We start from the raw sequence: 20,000 nt of genomic DNA, 5'->3' as shown, positions 1-20,000 counted from the left end.
GATGCAAGAAGCCTTGGCTTGAAAATAAGATAGCGATTCGTGATTGGCTAGCAATACGAACGAGACTCGATTCAGGACACAACTTTGTTGGAAGAGCGGCAAAACACTACAACATTGCTGTGTCAAACAGAATTGTTGGTTGTAATGTTTGATCAAAAGCAAACTCTATCCAACATTTGATCAAGCAAAAAATGTTGGACGAACATCTTCCAACATGGGCGGCCAAACTGTCGAACAATGTTGGATCGAGCAAAGTTGGAGCCTTCAATCCAACTTTGTTCGATAGTTTGGCCAGGGCTTAACAATCCGTTAAAAATGGGCAATTATAGCATTTTTTAGATGTTCGAAAATCTTCAATAGGACAGGCAGGCAAGCAAGAAATTTTACAACAAATGTTCCGAAAACTCTAGATCTCAAATCGTCTTCCGAACAGATATTTTCCGAAAATTGACATTGGGAGCCCCTGTTTTAAGTTGTTAACGAATTGGTCACCATTAGTATTATATTTACAGTATTTAAGGCGGTACGAATTTTTTTCAACAGTCAGCGCCAGGCCAAAGGTATTAACAGAGGCGCTTGGTTTTGGTTTTGTTTGATGACAGTGAAGCTATCAATTCTTTACGTAATTGCATCTTTTTGTACCAGCAATTCAAAAAATATAAAATTAAACTGACGCGAGTCAATAATTCATCTTCTCGTTAACACATTTATTAAAAGCTTAGAATCAGAAATTACTCATTTTCCAGTTTTTCTTCTTTTGGTTGTGGTTGTCTGATGAAAAGTATCCAAGCAAGGTATGTCTTCACACTAGCTTTCAACTATTCAAAGGCATCTTTTCATGATCTGATTAACATAACCCGATGTGGCCTTTAATATCACTTGATAGACGCAACTCAGAGGCCAATAGCATTTACTTCCCGGGGCGCTGATGCAATCCATACAAAGTCAACGGCGTCGATCAGTTTTGAATAGATTGCGTCGACGGCCCAGTAAGTGATTTGTTGCTCAACTTATAGGAGAATCAGTTGGATTTCAAAACCTGTAAGCTACCAACACTTCATCGCCAAGGAAGGTAAGCTTTCAATTTATAAAAACAACGGAGTATAATCCGTTGTAGGTCTCGGCCTTTTTCAGTTCATCGGTAGCAATAACCGTTAGAAGAAGGGAGAATGATGAATCTAATATACGAAAGCAGATTTAATTTTAAGATCGCTGGAACCAGTTTCACTACTTTTAAGGACCTTTCTATTAAAAGCGTTGTCACGACAGCACTGTATCACGTAACAGCAATATTATGGCACAATATGAAACACTAATTATTGCTTAAAAACAAAACATGAGCACCCTATATTCCGTCTCTACTTGCTTATATCTCAACTCGGTGACCCCCATTTTTTAATTGTATCTGAGATAGAGCTATTGGCAAAGTTTTAAAAAATTCTTGGCAGCCAATTCAGGGCTACCTTAAATTTTTCGAAAAATTAAAAAGTTCAGAATGACACCTTAAAAATTATGCCTAGAGTTCCTCTATTTTACAGCAAAAAGAAAAAAAAATCAAGCGCTTTTACACAAATCAATGGCAATGTGACATTTCTTCAGTGTGATTGAAAAGAGGATTTTGCTAACACGGCGTGGGAATGAATGGTAGCCGGTTTGTTTTTTGGTTTCATCAAAGTGCGAAATATTTAACTTTATTTCGATGGATATATGATAAGCGGGACCGTATATACGACCGGGAGGTCGACAAAAAACCTCAAATAAAAATAAGACTTTGCTCTATCATAAGTAGTTCTCGTTCATGTCGCAAAAAGCGAACTAAGTATCCTAAAAATAAATTGCTCTGAGCGGTTTCAGGGAAAAAAATAGGGAATCGAATGAAAGTTTCACATTTGTAAGCTCACCTCAAATTTGGTGAATTGACGTCGTTGATATGCAGAGTTCCGCATGTGCTGAAGCACGTGCTACACGTACAGCACCATTAGTTTTCCACTTATTGTTTTCTGGCGTTGTCCGGTTGTCATGGCCGTCTTCCAGTTTCTTAACTGAACCTCCTAAAATCTCAGTTCAGAATACACGAATGCTTTGGCGACAAATTAAAACGAACAGTAGACGCTGCGATAGAGAGGGATTTTTCTTTCTCGATGTTAGCTTTGTTACTCTTGAATTTTCACAAGGATCCGGAAGAAGAAGCCAAGCAATATTTTCGTAAAATCTATAAAACAAGGACGTCACCAGTATTATGGCAATCAGGGTAATTTTTTAAAAGAACTACAGTTATCGATCTCTGTTAACGACCACTTTATGATTTTCTGCAGGACTTATAATCGTTTCGTCGACTAGATATTAGAAAAAGAGTATCATGCTTTTCCGGGTCCTCATCGTTTCCAAAATGAGACAAGTTGAAACTGCCTTATTCTGTCATCATGTTACCGACTGCGCTTTCCAATTGAAAATCAAAGAAGCCATGCATATCCTTTGGGAGCAGCCATCTCTAAATTCCCAAGTCAAACATCTTAATTTATCCCTTTCATACTAATTAGTTTCTTTTCTTAGCCTAAACAGTTTGGTTTTTTCTGTTTTGTTTCGTGGTTGGGTGTTTTTATTCTGTTCTCGCCTTCATCCTTAATTATTCATGTTATATCTCACTTTGTTACACTATTTATTGCTCAACTTTAGTTTATTTCTCATTTGTCAACTGACGATGGATGATGTTTCATCCGAAACATGTATTGATTAAATATGAATTTCAAAAACATCGTATGGATCATCAAAGCGATAGCTTTGTATAATTACAGTAATTATTTTTATCCGGGGTCGTGCTTTTAACCTTCCTTCTTTCCTGGCACGGTCGTTTTGGCTGATCTTATGTTCCGCGTCACGTCGCGGTGATTGTCAAATATCTTTCTAACTTCGGTGGTAAATTCAATAATCCCATTGTGCAGGCTGATGACGTCAACAAAAGCATCGTGTGTGATACAGAATTTTGTGGGTCTTCATCACTTTGCATAAAAAACTTCCGCAAGAAATAAGGAAACTAGTTTTTCTAAATGGTAGAAGTGCTACATAGAGACGTTTAATTATGCTTACGGTAATTTAACGACGGTTCGTGCGTGGAATTATGGCGTTATGTCTCCCCCAAAATTCAAAATCATAATTCAACATTCAACTTTACGATTCAACATTCTTGTTTACAATGTAGTATTCAAGCTTACGCTTCAAAATTCCTGTGGACAATGTGAGATTTCACAATTCAACATTCAACCTCAGCATTCAACATTCATGTTTCAGATCTTTACGATTCGACATTCGTGATTCAACATTCAAGTTTACAATTAAACATTCGTGTTGACAATGCAATATCATGATGGACGCTTGAGTAAGCGAAGACCAAAACTTCAGCTGACAATTCAACATGCAAAGTGACAATGTAAAGTTCAAGTTTGATGTGACAGTTCAACTCACGAGGTAACAATTGGTCCGAATGGGTCGAAATATTCCATGTGTTTTACATACCCTGAAAAGTCAGACATGAGGACAACAAATGTACGTAAATTTCATATGCTCAGAGTAGATATCCGCTGCAGCTAACGAACCCTACGACAACCTGCGGCATGAAACCTCTGCTAGTTTTTCTCTCAGTTGAGCAGACTATAGCAATTGAAGATTGGGCAGTTTAACTGACATATCAGAAAAATATGAAACAAAAATCGATGGTTTAATTCTGAGATTAGCCAGAATATCTGAGTGTCTTGTCAACTTCCTGAAACAGGCTAAGGAGCAGGAGCCCATGACTGAACCATTAATTCCATGTCAAGGAACGCTCAACCTCGAGCTCTTAAATTTGATTCTGCTGACTTTGCTCCGAACCCTTTTACTTAAATGGGCGAGATTACGTAGTTTTAGGCAATTTCAGCACTGATCGAATGGTCATAGAATTAACTAAAATATCAAAATAGTTGTTCAAAAGTATAGAAGAACTCTAACAAAACACAGGAAAGCCAAGAAGGGACATGGATGGACAAAACTGGAGAGGATTGAAATGGATTGAATTTGGGTAAATTTGAAAAACGTCGGCCCACCTTTTGCAAATTTATAACAGTCTATATCAAAATGTCATTTACAAAGCTGGAAAATCATTCTCAGTTGTTATGTGGCCGTGATTTGGCAAATGAAATCTTGAATTTTGCTCTGCCAATTTGTCGTTTAGAGTTCATAATATACAAAATTAAAGAAAATTACCTAAAATAGCGTGACCTAGCCCCTTTAACGTCGTGGACGTCTGTCTTTTGAAATTAAGTTGGAACAGTTATCTTTCCTTCTGAAAATATCCACCATTGCACAACTTTTTCGGGTATCGACTCGACCAGGAGAGAGAAGAATGGTGAAGTGCACTCCGACACAAAACGCATGATAACTAGTGGCCAGGCTCCCTTTTAATTTGGCGGCCTTATTACACCGAGGCGGAGAAATAGTTACGAGTTTTACAGAATAGTTCCGTTACGATGTTGTGTCTATTTGGGAAACTAAATTCTCAAACTATGGTTTGGGAAACAAAGGCGACTGTGATAAGATTTTGTTTACGTTTCTTTGATTAATAATTTATTTGACTTTTTAAGGATTAAACCACTGCAAAAACCGTGTACGATCAAAACTTGCTCTACGTTGGATCAAAATAGATCGTGACCACACCATAAAAAACTTTAAAATAGAAAATATCCTGCAAAGGTTGGTCAAGACAACGTGAACATAGGCGTTGTTGCTTGCAATATTTCGGCTGGCCAACACCAGCCTTCTTCAGGTTTATTGAATGGATAAATGCTAGTAACAAGATCTTTATATTTACCGGAAATGACATAAAAATGCTACGTGATGTGTTATAAAAACGGAAATGCATAAAAAAGAGGAGAGAGAATAATACATGATAACAAGATGAAAAAACAAAAGAAAATTAAAAGGTAGCTAAACTAAATTACATTTCATCTCTTCTGTTAAGGCCTGCAGGCTCCAGTGTTTTTCCTCTGTGTATGAGGAATGCCTCACGAGCCTTTCTGATGGAGTCACGACTAGTGTGTAGTTGTTCGAGCGGTATAAGGATCATGTGATCCTCCGCGTGACCACTGGTCAGGAAGTGTCGTGAAACCGCAGTGGGGGTATAACTACAAAAGGGGCTTATAATAGGTCGCCTATGTTCATTAAAGCGGTCTTTAAGACGACGTTTGGTCTCTCCGATGTACTGAAGATTACATTTAGTGCACTGAATCATGTAAATTACATTAGGGGTTTCACAAGTAATTTGTGATTTGATTTTGAAGGTTTGTCCAGTACTATAAAAAGTATATTGATTACGGCCATCCTCAATAAAAGGACAGGCGGTGCAACTAGTTTTATTGCACCGAAACGAGCCGGATGGAGACCCAGATTGGTCGGTGTAAGTAGGTTCCGGCAATTTAGCTCTAACTAGAATGTCACTAATGTTTTTACAACGCCGGTAGGCTACTAAAGGGAGATTAGTAAAAACATTTTTACAGCGACCAGATGAATAAAGCACGTTTGAGTGTTTGTGAATTATACGCTGTAAGGAACTTATGGACTACCTCGTCAACCGAGGTTACGAACTTAATTTCCTTAAAACCCAGATACGACGTGCTTCTGACATTTCCCGGAACGACGCTCTTAAACCCAAACCTAAACAACAGACAGATACTGTTCCGTTCGTCATTACCTATAACCCCGCTTTACCTAACATATCCCGTATAATTCACAAACACTCAAACGTGCTTTATTCATCTGATCGCTGTAAAAATGTTTTTACTAATCTCCCTTTAGTAGCCTACCGGCGTTGTAAAAACATTAGTGACATTCTAGTTAGAGCTAAATTGCCGGAACCTACTTACACCGACCAATCTGGGTCTCCATCCGGCTCGTTTCGGTGCAATAAAACTAGTTGCACCGCCTGTCCTTTTATTGAGGATGGCCGTAATCAATATACTTTTTATAGTACTGGACAAACCTTCAAAATCAAATCACAAATTACTTGTGAAACCCCTAATGTAATTTACATGATTCAGTGCACTAAATGTAATCTTCAGTACATCGGAGAGACCAAACGTCGTCTTAAAGACCGCTTTAATGAACATAGGCGACCTATTATAAGCCCCTTTTGTAGTTATACCCCCACTGCGGTTTCACGACACTTCCTGACCAGTGGTCACGCGGAGGATCACATGATCCTTATACCGCTCGAACAACTACACACTAGTCGTGACTCCATCAGAAAGGCTCGTGAGGCATTCCTCATACACAGAGGAAAAACACTGGAGCCTGCAGGCCTTAACAGAAGAGATGAAATGTAATTTAGTTTAGCTACCTTTTAATTTTCTTTTGTTTTTTCATCTTGTTATCATGTATTATTCTCTCTCCTCTTTTTATGCATTTCCGTTTTCATAACACATCACGTAGCATTTTTATGTCATTTCCGGTAAATATAAAGATCTTGTTACTAGCATTTATCCATTCAATAAACCTGAAGAAGGCTGGTGTTGGCCAGCCGAAATATTGCAAGCAACAACGCCTATGTTCACGTTGTCTTGACCAACCTTTGCAGGATATTTTCAATTTATTTGAGGACATTTGCATAACTGTACAAAGTCATGTTGTTATCGAAAATGATTATGAAAAGTTTGCGTCTAACCTCGCCTTACCCGTTGAACAAAGAAGAGCCTGTTTGCATGCTAGTTAATCTTTAATTCTCCATAATTTATTGGTTTCACGTTAGGAGTGTTGTGTACCAATTTAAGTCAATTCAATATCATCGGGCGAATCATCTGTAGTTCCGGGTGAACAGGGTTTCGGGCGAAACATCTGGATACCGTACGGTCTTTTAGTATCAGGTAGGAAATAATCTAATCTTAAGATAGGACAATTTGAAAACAGCCGGAGTTCACAAAGAACCTAGGGAATTAAACAATTTCGTGATTAAGGTGGATTACTACAGTTATCCGAAGAAAAAATATCAAAATTTTGAAATCTGTGAAATTAAAGCAAAATGATGTCTCTTGTGCAGTGTTGGTCACAACAATTGATGTAAAATGTAATTTTACCTGACAAATAAATACAAATCAGTGGAAAACGCTTAATATAGTGACGGACTTCCTGGAGGGGGACTGGAAACTAAATATTTCAAAGGCCTTTTTCTCAAAACCTAGCCGTACAAGAGGGTCTCAATGGGGGTGAAGCAAACACGGTACACGGTTAATTTTTTGGACGTTTCACGCCACACGCTTAACCCCAATGAGACCCTCTGTTCAGAGCTTAGGAAAAGCTACAAGCAACACGGTTATCTGTTTCTGTTCTATCAGACGGTTTTTCAGTTATTATTAAAATAGACGAAAATCGACGTTTTTGTCATTTGTGAAAAACCTGTCTGGCAGATTTAACTATTTATTTCTCTACATTTCGCTTTCGGAAATCCTGAAATTTTGAGGTGGGGTTGTACGGCTGGTTTTCGAGAAAAAATCCTTAGAAGTGTCTAGTTTCCAGTCCCCCCTCCAGGAGCTTGATCACTATGTTCAGCATTTTCCCTGATTTGCATTTATTTGTTCAGTAAAATTACATTTTACATCACTTGCAGTGACTAACACTTCAGAAGAGATATCCTGTTGCTTTAATTTCACAGATTCCAAAACCTTTATCTTTTTCTTCGGCAGACTGTAGTAAGCCACCTTAATTAAGTCTATTCCATCAAGTGAAGCTATGATCTTCGCAGTTATGAACGCAATTTTTGCAATTGCGTAGAGAAGCCTGAAAAAGGTTAGGGTTAGGACTTCAGGGCTTCAACGGGGTTTGAACCCGTGACCTCGCGATTCCGGTGGGTCGCTCTAACCAACTGAGCTATGAAGCCACTGACGTTGGGAGCTGGTCATTTGTAGGTTCTAATGGTCCCGTGAGGAATGAATCAATGATGAAAATGGTATATGAAATGAATCATATATGAACTGCGGATATGAAATCAAGTGAGGCTATGATCTTCGCAGTTATGAACGCAATTTTTGCAATTGCGAAGAGAAGCCTGAAAAATTCAGGACTTCAACGGGGTTTGAACCCGTGACCTCGCGATTCCGGTGCGACGCTCTGGTTCATAATCTCGATGAGTTCTCGTAAAATTAGGGGGAAATTTCACCAACTTGTGTTTTCAGAAGTTTGTTTAAAGCACCTAAACGCAATTTAGTGTTAGAGATAAAGTACATCACTAAAACTCTCTTCTGACCTTGAACTGACAAAGTTTTTTTATGGCTTCTAATTTTAGCGCGATTCCTATTCACCGGCTATTGACAGTCAACTCTGAAATGGCTTTTTTCCTTTTCCATTCGCTCGCTTAGGGTGTGCTTGTTTTATTGTAAAATTAATGCCGTTCAAGAAAAATTCATTGCCAAACTGGTGAATTCCAAAGTAAATTTCACTCGAAAAACCGATATCGCACTCATCGCTTCGTGATTCATGCGATATCGGTTTTTAGCGTAAAATTTACCGTGGAATTCAGTAATTAGGCAATGAATTTTTCTATAGAAGAAAGTAAAGAAAATGATTTCATTAAGCAACAACCGTAAACATCAAAACGCGAACAATTCGAAACCTTTTATTTTCACACCTAAATAAAACAACTACACAAAATTATACTTATTGGTGTTCGTGGCTATTTCCCCGAGTTCATCGTATTTTTTCTTTTTTCGTTTTCTTTTTCTTTTTCTTTTTCAAGAGAAGTTATAAAAAGTCTTCGGCTGCTCAGTTTTTTTTCCAGTCTGTCTAGAAAACAAGCCCACAAACGCAGGAAACAGGTTTTCTTTGGTTCGGGATCAGTCGCCTGGAGTAAACATTTTCACCGCGTTCACATGGAAAAAACACAGGATTGACTGGGGTATCTCGAAAACGAAGACCCTAATACTGACCCCGAAAACTCGAAAACTCGGAAACGAATCCAGTACCCCCAAACCCTCAATTTGGCTAACCCTTGGCCTAAAACCAACTTTATGCCTAGTTAGGCCTAGGGTTAGGTAAATTTAGGGTTTTGGGCCTCCATGTACTTCGTTCGTTTCTGAGTTTTCTGGGTCTAAGGGTCTTCGTTTTCGAGACACCCCGATTGACTGTTCGAAGAGATGTATCGCATTACTTCACACTTTCTAGGACTCTGCATTTGAAGCAGTGTTCTCCAAAAGTCACAAGGTGGAATATTTTAGGTTTATTTAATACTCACAATCTTGCTTGGTGCAGTCTTAACTCTGGTGCTCTCAACCACTGCAAAAATCCCACGCTATCAAAAATATATTGAAATTTACATCAACGTTCTAGATCACGAAGGAATTTCCGATACCTGTAATCCACTAATTGATTTGTTTTTCATAATGTCCTACAGATTTAGATAACGAAACTGACAACGCAAGCAACGACTATAACTTTCAGAACGTTAGTTTTTCTTTTCTGTTTTCGAAAATGTTACTTTCTCGCCACTTAATTTAGGGCGGAGGGGGGTTTATTACAAAAGAAAATAAGATGGAGCAGGGCTTTACAGAATTTTTACTGTTTGATTGCTCTTAAATTGTTCAAATTTTAGTGTCAGGCACTTTCTATTTTCAATATGTGTTCAGGACACTCAAAGCCCTGAAAGCACTTTTTTTTTGTTTAATTTTGATCGATGAAGAAAGAAAGAAATATCCATTAAACAATTGGGGTGCTGGAAGGGCTCTTTTTATAGCACTGACATTTACCCCTTTGAGGCAGTTATGGTACAATGTAAAATGAGTTAAATTTTAAAGTGAATCTACGGATCATATTATTGTCTTAATTTCTGTGCACACAATTAATTTCCAGACTTGTTATTGTTCTTCTTTTATATTTTAAAAAAAGCTCTAGTTCAGGTTATGATCGATTCTCGATCCGTGATCCTCGATCCTCGATCCGCGATCCCCGATCCTCGATCCTCGCTCCTGATTTTCCAATAAACCCTCTTTTGAGCTTTTACAAGTAGGGTCTCCTCCATAATGCATTAAACAGTAATTTGTTTCAAGTTGGGCGTCAAGATAGACTGCAATGCAAATGATACAATCACAGTATAGAACAATATATGGTATCTATTTTTATAAACTTTGCGCTGTGTATTTCTATTTTAAGGTCCACTTAAAATACCTCATGGGAAATATATGTTTTCAACGACTTTTTACATTTTCTATATGAAGTTGATTCCTTTAATCAGCTGATAAATTATTCCATACTTTTTGCTCCTTGATATTTCAGCTGGTAAATTATTCCATACTTTTGCTCCTTGATATTTCAGAGAAATATTTCCATAGTTTGTTCTGTTATAATTGATATGTACATTTGATGAAGATCAAGATAAATCAATAAACACATAAATAAATAAAAGCCTTGGCAGAAACAGCCTTCCTTGACATGGATTTAATGGCTTCACCAATCAAGTGAATGATTTACAAGGAAGTGTTACGTTTTTGCAAACGTTGGCCGTGTACTTTATATTTCAACGGACGTAACTGATTAGAGTGTAATGTGGAGTGCTAGTTTTGTACCCCAGCGGTGATCTAACCCGAAGGTCTTTGGTTTAATTCCCACCCTGGTCAGAGTTTTTCTCTGTCCTTGTGTGGGCCCCATTTCCATTAGTAGGGCTAACGCTCACATGGTTCATATGGGGTACAAAACTAGCACTTCACATTACACTCTAATCAATTAGGTCAAGTGAGCGATTTAGCCTGTTTCAGGGTTGTCAAAGATGACGAGGGAACGACTCAGATATTTTACCTAATCTTAGAATTAAACCATCGATTTTTTTTTTACGTTTTTCTGATATGTCAGTTAAACTGCTCAACTGAGAGATAAACTAGTAGAGGTTTCATGCAGCAGGTTGTCGCAAGGTTCGTTAGCCGCAGCGACCATGTTTTCTAAGCATATGAAATTTATGTACAGCTATTGTCCTCATGTATAACGTTACCGGGTATGTAAAACATATGGAATTTTTCGGCCCAGTCGGACCCAGTCTGTTCTTGAATGTTGCATTTTGTCATCGGGGTTGAATGGCCCATTTCCGAGTTCATGTCTGCCTCCTCTTCAAAGTGAGTCAAAGTGCGAAGTTTTTGTGATGGTAATTACTCCTGGTAATATTTCTCCAGTGTTTTTTCCTTTTTCCGTGTCGGTAAAAGTCTTGCCTGTTACTCCCCTGCTAAGTGGTGTCTTCGTGAGTAGAGTCTTCTTTGCGTAGTTTGTTAGGAGTGAGGGGGCTGGGGGTAATGCGTATATTTCTCTGGTTCACACGGGAGAACATTTAATTAACCTGCAACGGCGTCAGCACATGGCGCTTTAATGCATCTTTAAACAAAATACACCCTTATGGAGCTCAAGAGTGAAACGTCGATTGGATAAACAAGACAGGCGGTGAAAAATAAATATCTGGAATCTTAAAAGCGACGAGAGCTGTATTTCTAATATTTTACCAAGTGTGCTGTTATGTAGAACACTGAAACAAAATGAAAAATTCTCTGGAAACTTATGGGTTCAACAAAGACAGAGAAGGAATCAAACACCTTAAGTCGATCTGTGATCTCTGTTGTCTGGTTATTTGTATTATTTGTACTCAACTCTGCACAGTCTTCAGGTAAAAAAAAAAAAATAATAATAATAATAATAATTGGAAATGTGACAGCCAAGAATTATTTGAAAGAAAGCTTGTTGTCTATTTTTTGCTTCATTATTCAAGGAAAAGGTTCTTCATGGAAAGGGTCTGACCCTGAATTTTATTTTGTTGCAATTGCGTATGGTAATTTGACACGATTGAGTTCCCTGTCCACGTAATGAAATAGGGAGGGATTTTTGCTTCTAATAGCAAATATGTTGTTTGTTTCAAAAAATATTTCGCTGGAAAAGGTGACCTTTATGAATTCATCATGTTGTATAATATGCGAGCTTAACTGGATAGTTTTATGGCAATTGTTAAGCATTTTCGTGTCAAAATGAGGTTAGCGTCTTTCTGTTGTGTTAACTTAATTAAATATACCATGCCTCGTGAGTTTGTATTTACCGTTTGCCGTAAACTTGATTTCCACTCTCAAAATTGCCTCCAGAACCTACTTTTTGGGTAGAATAAGCTTTTAGAATGATGTTCTTGTCTTCTGTGGTGATACTTGACGATTCGCTAACATTTTGTGAAAAAATATTTATTTGGATCACACTTGCCCGATTATGCATAACATCCACTTGGCCTTTTGACATCCCATTAAGAAAAAAACTCATCAAATATTCGCGGATCGGTCGGTTTCTCTGAAAGGGTGATTGCTGGGGAATAGAAAAAAAAAATTCACAATAACTAAGCATGAGAACTCGACGAAGAGATAAATACGACTAAATTAGCTGCGCGCATTGCTATTTTTGTGTTTTGATTGTTGTGTAAATTTTGACAGAGAATATTAAATGATGACAAAATATCTACGGATAGATCGTTAAAAGATCTTTATTTTAGCGGTTATTTTAACATAACAGATGCAACGCTTGACGAGAAATAATAATCTATTTGCTAATATTTGAAAGAAGAAGAATTTTGCGGGAATCGGGACGCGGTGAAAATGAGTTAACAAATTTGCATACGTGCTTTGAAATGTGATACGGGAGAAGACAGGAATTTTATCTCTCTAACAAATGATTTTGTCATTGTAGTGTAAAATGAAGTTTATTTGGGAAGGCAACAACATTTTTTTAACTTCCTGGTTAATCCAATTTATTGCTACGACATACCAGTGCGAAGATTGTTTACATGAAACTCACGCTTTTTGCGAATTTTGAGTGTCACGAAATCACATCATTTGCGTGACAATACTAACCCAAATACATTAAGATAGTGACAAACGTCATATTTATGAACCATTTCTTCTGCTTTGTGCTTGTCAGCATTGTGATTTGCGAATATTCGCAAATCTGTTGTTGTATCTCATAGATGTTTAGATTTTCAATTACATGGCCACTCAACCTCGCGATTGTGTGAATAGTTCACCCTGAAGTCAAAATAGATACGTTTCTCGGGAACCCGACAAAGAAGGCTTCCTGACCCGACAGATGAAATGTAAATAGGCAGTTAAATATTGCGACAAAATAAAATAAAAAAACCAAAGACGGAAGTTTCTTGGCTAAAAAGTACGTTGTTTTACTTTGAAAACGACGAACGATTAACATTCTTTCCCGTAGTTCATTCAGTTAACACACGGTGATCACGTGCACCTTTATGGTTGCCTACCACGTGATCAATTTCTTCCTTTTGACAAAGCATAATGACCTTTCCATTTGTTCATCAAAGTCAGAGACTGTCTTGTCTTTTTCTGTTAACTCCTGGCTTTTACGGTACTTTTTGGTGCAAACGTAAAGCCAAACAATGCTTTGACCTGGAGTCAGATCATACTTACAAGAAGAGGAATTATAAAGCGGAAACAACATCTTCAGTCCTTTCTTAGTTTGTGCAATAAACGTTTTCTTGATGCAACTGCAAGATATGCAGACATACTGGAAAACGTACGTCTGAGCAATTTGCAGTTAGTTTTTCGCAGACTAATGGTATTTATTTAAAGAAGAAAGGAGTAAATTCTACTCAAGAGCGTGTTTTGTTATCTTTAAACTGAATTTATTACCAAAGCTTAAAAAACTAAAAGACCTCAAAATGGGACAGGACATTACAAAATAATTGTGTGAACGTGTGAGCCAAAGGGCCTCTGCTGGCGCGACATGTGGGTGACCCTCAAATGGTCTTAATGACCCCCCGCTTGAAAAAATTAACTGGAACGCTGCAGTTCAATATCACCCAATTCAATGCCTTCTGTTTTGGTGTAACAGGTACCACAGGCAACCCAGTGTACGCTTTATAGGGCGTCTAATTAGATCTACTTTACCTCTGTATGAAAACTAAGTTTCATAACAAAAACTTCGCACTTAGACTCGCACTTAGAGGAGGCAGACATGAACTCGGAAATAACCTATTGTTACCTCGCAAGTTGAATCGTCACATCGAACTTTACATTGACACTTTGCTAGTTGAATTGTCGGCTAAATTGCAGAATACCCCAAAGCTTATTTGGATTTCATTGAATAAGAATAAGGTGTATTGTATTCCCACTTGTTCTTCAAAGAATGCCGCCTAGGGGATACAATAGCAGTGAGGTGTTGCGGGGTATTCTGCAATTGCTCCGAATTGTCAGCTGAAGATTTGGTCTTCGTTTACTCTAGCGGGCAAGATTTCCGCACAGGTCCCCTACTGCATACTGTTGTTTCAAGAAAACAATAGCGATAACAATAGACGTCCCTTGGGACTGTAGTGAAGTCTATATGGACTTCAAAAAAATCGCTAGAATTTCTGACTGCGATAAGGAAAATCGAACATTTTCATTTAATTTTTGCACTTTTCCTACAATTTTAGCCATTTGTCAATTTTAAAATAAGCGAAAGAAGTGGAGTTTCAAGAAATCTTTGTACAAATACGGTTCAGATTCTCATATACAAAACAAACGGACCAAATAAAAGTTAGCAGAAATTGAATGCCTACCGTCTTTTTGTTCTTAAAATTGTCCTTCGTCTCTTTGTCAATTCACCAAAGCACTGCAAAGTGAAGATTTGTTTTCTTTCCTGTATAATGCACGGCTCTTTTCGCCGAATCACGAGCGGTGCATAAAGAGGGCTCTTTATCGCACATCGTTCAAGTCAGCGATATGCTCAATGATGTTCACGAAAGGGTCACTTTTATTTTGCTGACCCCACAACCACTCCTGTAGGTAGCTTTCAAACATATCCACGGATGTTCCTGCACGAGGCATACTTCGTTTTACTCCCTACCATGTATTTTCAATGCTCTGCTTGTGGGCACGCGTGTCTGGGTCCGGTCGACGAGGTTTAGGCGATAGTCAACTGTGAGATGATGATAGCCCTCGTCTTTTAGGCAATCGTAAGCTTTCTACATGTCGCTGATCCCGCGTGTTCCAGGCAATATTTGAGAGCGGATAATTGGCAAAAGTGTCTCTTTATCCCTACGCTCTACCGGAACAAGGAAGCAGGGCTTGGTTTCGCGGGAAATACCACCAAAGACCCACTGTTCTTCGATGTAGCGACCTTTGTAATACTTCATCTTGGAAAGCATCGACTTATCAATCTCAACAGTTGTACCAGGACCGCCTATTGGCCTCGCATGTTGTTTCATTATTCTGTCTGCACAAACCTTCTGGCAATAGTTATACCAATCTATCACCGTTTTTGTCGAGGTGGTTACTTCATCTAACGAGGGGTCGTGCACCGCTTGTCTTGTGGTGAATTTGTGCGCCCAAGTGAAGTTAGGGCTAATAGTTTTTCAAGGGAAAGCTTACTACCAGAAAATCATGACTTCTGGTGGATTCAAGCTTGTCCATTGCAGTTTTTTCTAGAGCATCACCAAACAAATCCATTTCCAGATGGAGTTCGTCTTTGCCATTTGAATGTGTATCCGCACTCAGGTTTAGGGCATTTCATTTACGACTATGAGTAGTTTTTGCTCTTTGCACCGCTCTGTGCACCGCTCGTGATCGGCTAGAAGTCGTGACAGTTTCCATAAGTTTAAATTTGTAGCATGAGCGGCCATTCTGGGTTAATTTAATAAATTCACAGTTTGATCAAAGAGAAGGGTTAACGTCGACTCAAAGTTTCTATACTGCAATAACTCGTGCACAAAAATTTCCCATAAAGGATGCCCCAATCACAAGGAGGTATACTCTTCCGTGCAGTGTGCTTTTAAGTGTGCAGCACGGCGGATGAAAAAACAAGCAAGTCTCACACCGACAGATATACTCGATTAACCTCCAAAAGAATTCTGTAGTTTACAATATTCAATTTTAAGCCTAAAGAGTGTTCTCATTAGGGTTAGGGTTAGCATTATTAAGGGGTGAAGTTGTTTCAAAAGAAGCAAATACAGTGCATTTGTTGGTGGTCGGCAGGGCACGCGTAAATAATTACTTATCATTGTTGTGTAGATTGTCGTCCAGAATTCCAGAGAAATACCATTATCAAGGTGTGAATTAGCAACTTGACACGTTCACTCAGTGGTCTAGAAGAGGAATAAGTAATTCAGTGGTACGGAGTTCAAGACAGACTGCAGGAGACATAGAAAAAAGGACAGAAAAAGCCGAGCGGGATGTGGAATAGAAAAACAGGACAAAGGAGTCGAAAGAGGAAAGCTGGAACGAAAAGAAACAAACACGGTGTGAGAAAAAAGGGCAAAGAAAAGAGAGAGAGAGGAAGAGAGACAGAGACAGAGAGAGAGAGAGAGAGAGAGAGAGAGAGAGAGAGAGAGAGAGAGAGAGAGAGAGAGAGAGAGAGAGAGAGAGGGAGAGAGAGACGATGATTAAGAAGCACATTTGCCACCTCAGGAGCCAGATAATGACGAAGCTTAGCTGAGAAACGTTATCATGAAGGATGAAGAAGCCGAGGAGGTAGATAAATTCAAAGCTGCGATCTCTAACTACATTATAGATAGATAGATAGATAGATAGATAGATAGATAGATACATAGATAGATAGATAGATAGATAGATAGATAGACAGATAGATAGATAGATAGATAGATAGATAGGTAGGTAGGTAGGTAGGTAGGTAGGTAGGTAGATAGATAGATAGATAGATAGATAGATAATATTTATTTATTCAGGGACGATTCATCAGCCAAGATAAGAATGTAATGAAATTAAATCAATAGGATACAAGATACTATTCCCTATCAAGCAATACACCCGATTATTAAGCTGTTATAGTACTAATACTATATTACAACAACCAAAATAGAACTACCCCCAAGCAATAAACCCTATAAAAGTGTCATAAAATAGCTGCTCTCCAAGAATACGATACGTAAACTATTTACTCAACACGCTTGTTTGATTAATGTCTAAACTGCCCCAGAGACTCTGCTGATCTTACTTCTCGCGGAAGGCTGATCCAAAGTACAGCGCCACTATAGCTAAAGCTATTTTTATAATAGTTTGTGCATGGCAATGGGTTGGGTTGTTCTCAGAGTCCCTTAAGTTCTAATGAGTTTGACGCTTTTCAAACTTAGAACATAAGTATTCTGGAGCCAACCCGTGCAGAGACCGGTAATATAGATTTCTCCATCCTAGAAGCTCAAACAAGTAACCAGCATCGGCTTCATAGTTAGAATAAGTCAAAACAAGGGCTACTCTATTTTGTAATTTCTGTACTTTATTCTGCAAAGTTATCCCACAATTTCCCCAAACAACGTTGCGATAATCAACATGAGCCTGAATAGGAGCTTGCTATATAAGGTGCAAAGTAGCTTGAGGAACAAAGTGCCTTATGCGCTTTATCGCCCCAATGCTAGAAGCAACTTTCATATGCATGTCACACAGCATCGATGCGGCAAAGTGCACAGAGAATGGGCACGAGCATTAAGGTGATTCCTTAGTAATAGAAGTTGTCGTAAGATTTTCTTTAAACTTTTCTCGATTGTTCTCTACATTATGGTGACTCGAAATGTGCAATTAAGAAAATAGGTCACCGAGCTCGTTTGGGAGATATAACTTGCTCAAGTTACTCAATTAATCACAGCGACTTCATCTATAGTGTATCAAGGACAAGTTTGTTCCATCGGTTCAGGCTACGTTTTGCATGAACAGGAAGCACAGCTTTGAAGTAATTTTTGAAATAACAAAACAGTTGAAATATATTGTTCAAAAGGAATAATTTAATGTTTGTTTTATGGCACAGGCACACGTCTTGAAAAGGCACTGACTACAAATATTCCTCGGGTGCGTGATTTCGAGGAGTCAATTTCGTGTCCCCGAGTTATGGCTACGAATACTTTTTTTCCTGTAACTTTTTCTTCTGACGTAAATTTTTTACAATTTTTTTACAGCACAAAGAGGACGAGTAAGAGAATAAAATTAGGCAAGCTCGACCCCTCGACAACACGTCTCCCCGATAGCGCGGTTTCACTTTCACTGTCGGACTGACACTTTAGCATCATCAAGGCTATCACTCAACTTTTGTTTTGCGGAAGTCTAAAAAGTTTCTTGTTTTGCTCTTTACTGCTGTGCTCTGAAAACGGCCATTCTTTTTTCTAGCGAGCTTTCCCGCACGAAAGGTCGCCATTTTGAAATGTTTTTGGCCACGATCGATATATCAATATTCACACATGGCTACGAGTCTTTATGGTTAAATGTAAACATTGTTTTGTTTAGAAATATCCGTTGAGACTTGTGAGACAAAGAGAATAGAACTGAGCCGTGAAATTTGACCATAACCTCTTAGCCATTCCTGAATACGAACGTGGCCTACGCTGTGTTATGCGCAGAACAGGATGCGCATTGCAATACTAGGGAATCACCTTAAGCAGAAAATGTTTCGATTTTTTGGGAGGTCGGGTAGTGTACTGAAAACGGAAATGCGTCATAAAACTTGAATTTTGTAAGGTGCACGCCCTCTTAAGGACAAAAACGGCATTCTGATTCTCTACCGTTGCTCGTGCTTACATGTTTCTAGTCGCAACTCACATTTAAATATCAGAGAAAATAAAGGTGAGGGTGAGACGTGAGTCAGCTTGGTAAATTCAGTATCAGTCCTTTTCTGAAGTCAATATTATGTTCCTTAAAAAGCCCGCTGTAGATGTAATAATCAACGAAGCCTGATCAGCGAGTTGTTTACTACTACTTTAAAAGCGTCAGGAAACCTCGATATTCCAGCTACAACAAATCAAACAAGACGATCGTCCTATCAGATAAGAGTAAATGGTCCCCTGAAGAACAAGTAATCTCACTTTTTTGTCATTTGTGATCAATTCCTCCTTTTAAAACCCAGAAACTCTAATTGCATCAGTTAGTTTCAAGTACAACAAGATAACGAATAATGACTCCTCGTCAACCTGCCTCAAAATATAATTATGCCACTCAATCGCGCAAAGTTCTCCCAATCTCAGTTTCAGTGACAGACATTCGAACGCACTTAGTAATCCCTGATTACTCCTTGTAACATAGCTAGTAAATTCGTTTAATCAAATTAAATTGCTCAGACATGCTTGATAATCTCATTGTGCTTGCTGATGATGACATCGCCAAACAAACGCCTCGCATAATAAAATTTTCTCACGTGTGAATTCACCAGTTAGCATTCCTGAACAACGGGGGAAAACGTCTGTGAAACCAATTGGATTTTAACATTGTCCAACGGGGTAGTTCAGTTGGATGTTGTATGAAGAGAAATTTCCGTCTGCTAAGCTTCAATCCATTGTTTAGTTTGTTTCAGGCTCTTACGATCTCGCCTCAGATTGCTAAAAAACACTGACAGTTCGAATTCAATTCATGCGTGTAATAAACTTTACTTTCGCATTAATTACAAAATTCTCTTATGTGAAAGAAAAAAAGGTGCTGTTTGATTGGCTAATTTACAACAGGTCATTGACCAAACACCACACAAGATTAACATGCGAGTAACATACTGAAACCTTTGGGTACATGCGGATACATAGGAGTAACATACGAGTAACGAACAGGTAACGTACCAGCTAGTAACAAACGGATACACATGAATACCGTCCAGGCTACATCCATATCGGTTGGTTTGTCCAAAGTACGTTTTCTACGGTATATTTAGCTTTTCGCAATGCCGCACATTTGTTTCTGATCTTTCGCCCTCGTCTCTCCGTTGCACAAAACTACACTATAACACCCTGTCGTGTCATGGCACATGACTCTCGCATATGCCTTCATTAAAAGAGGCCTTTTTTGAGGGGAAAAAATGCGCATCTTTCGGTCATTTTTGTGTTTTAATTACTTACATTTTTAAAAATTGCTAGAAATGAATATTGTTTTAGAAAACGATAAAACTGTATTTGTATCGGAGCTGACCCCAACTTTTTTCGTAATAAAAAAAAAACCTCTCAATTACAAGGAGTGGATTTCGGGTGTGGCCGTCTAGAGCTATGCACTACCCGT

At 38.4% G+C, this 20,000-nt stretch overlaps 1 protein-coding gene across 6 annotated transcripts in view; it reads left to right on the top strand.

Annotated features, from left to right (window-relative positions):
* Nucleotides 1-715: 715 nt before the first annotated feature.
* LOC138051832 (ATP-binding cassette sub-family C member 4-like) overlaps nucleotides 716-20,000 on the top strand; it is a 59,490-nt gene continuing 40,205 nt past the window's right edge. The window contains exons 1-3 of one of the 6 annotated variants that reach the window (XM_068898116.1): nucleotides 716-1,072; nucleotides 3,289-3,465; nucleotides 16,032-16,069. The gene's annotated coding sequence lies outside the window, so the exon portion shown is untranslated. The other 5 variants (XM_068898114.1, XM_068898115.1, XM_068898118.1 and 2 more) reach the window with 5 other exon arrangements.

The sequence above is a fragment of the Montipora capricornis genome, chromosome 6 (genome assembly GCF_036669925.1).
Source record: "Montipora capricornis isolate CH-2021 chromosome 6, ASM3666992v2, whole genome shotgun sequence".
In the NCBI taxonomy this organism is placed as follows: Eukaryota; Metazoa; Cnidaria; class Anthozoa; order Scleractinia; family Acroporidae; genus Montipora; species Montipora capricornis.
This window is presented reverse-complemented; position numbering and strand designations above follow the sequence as displayed.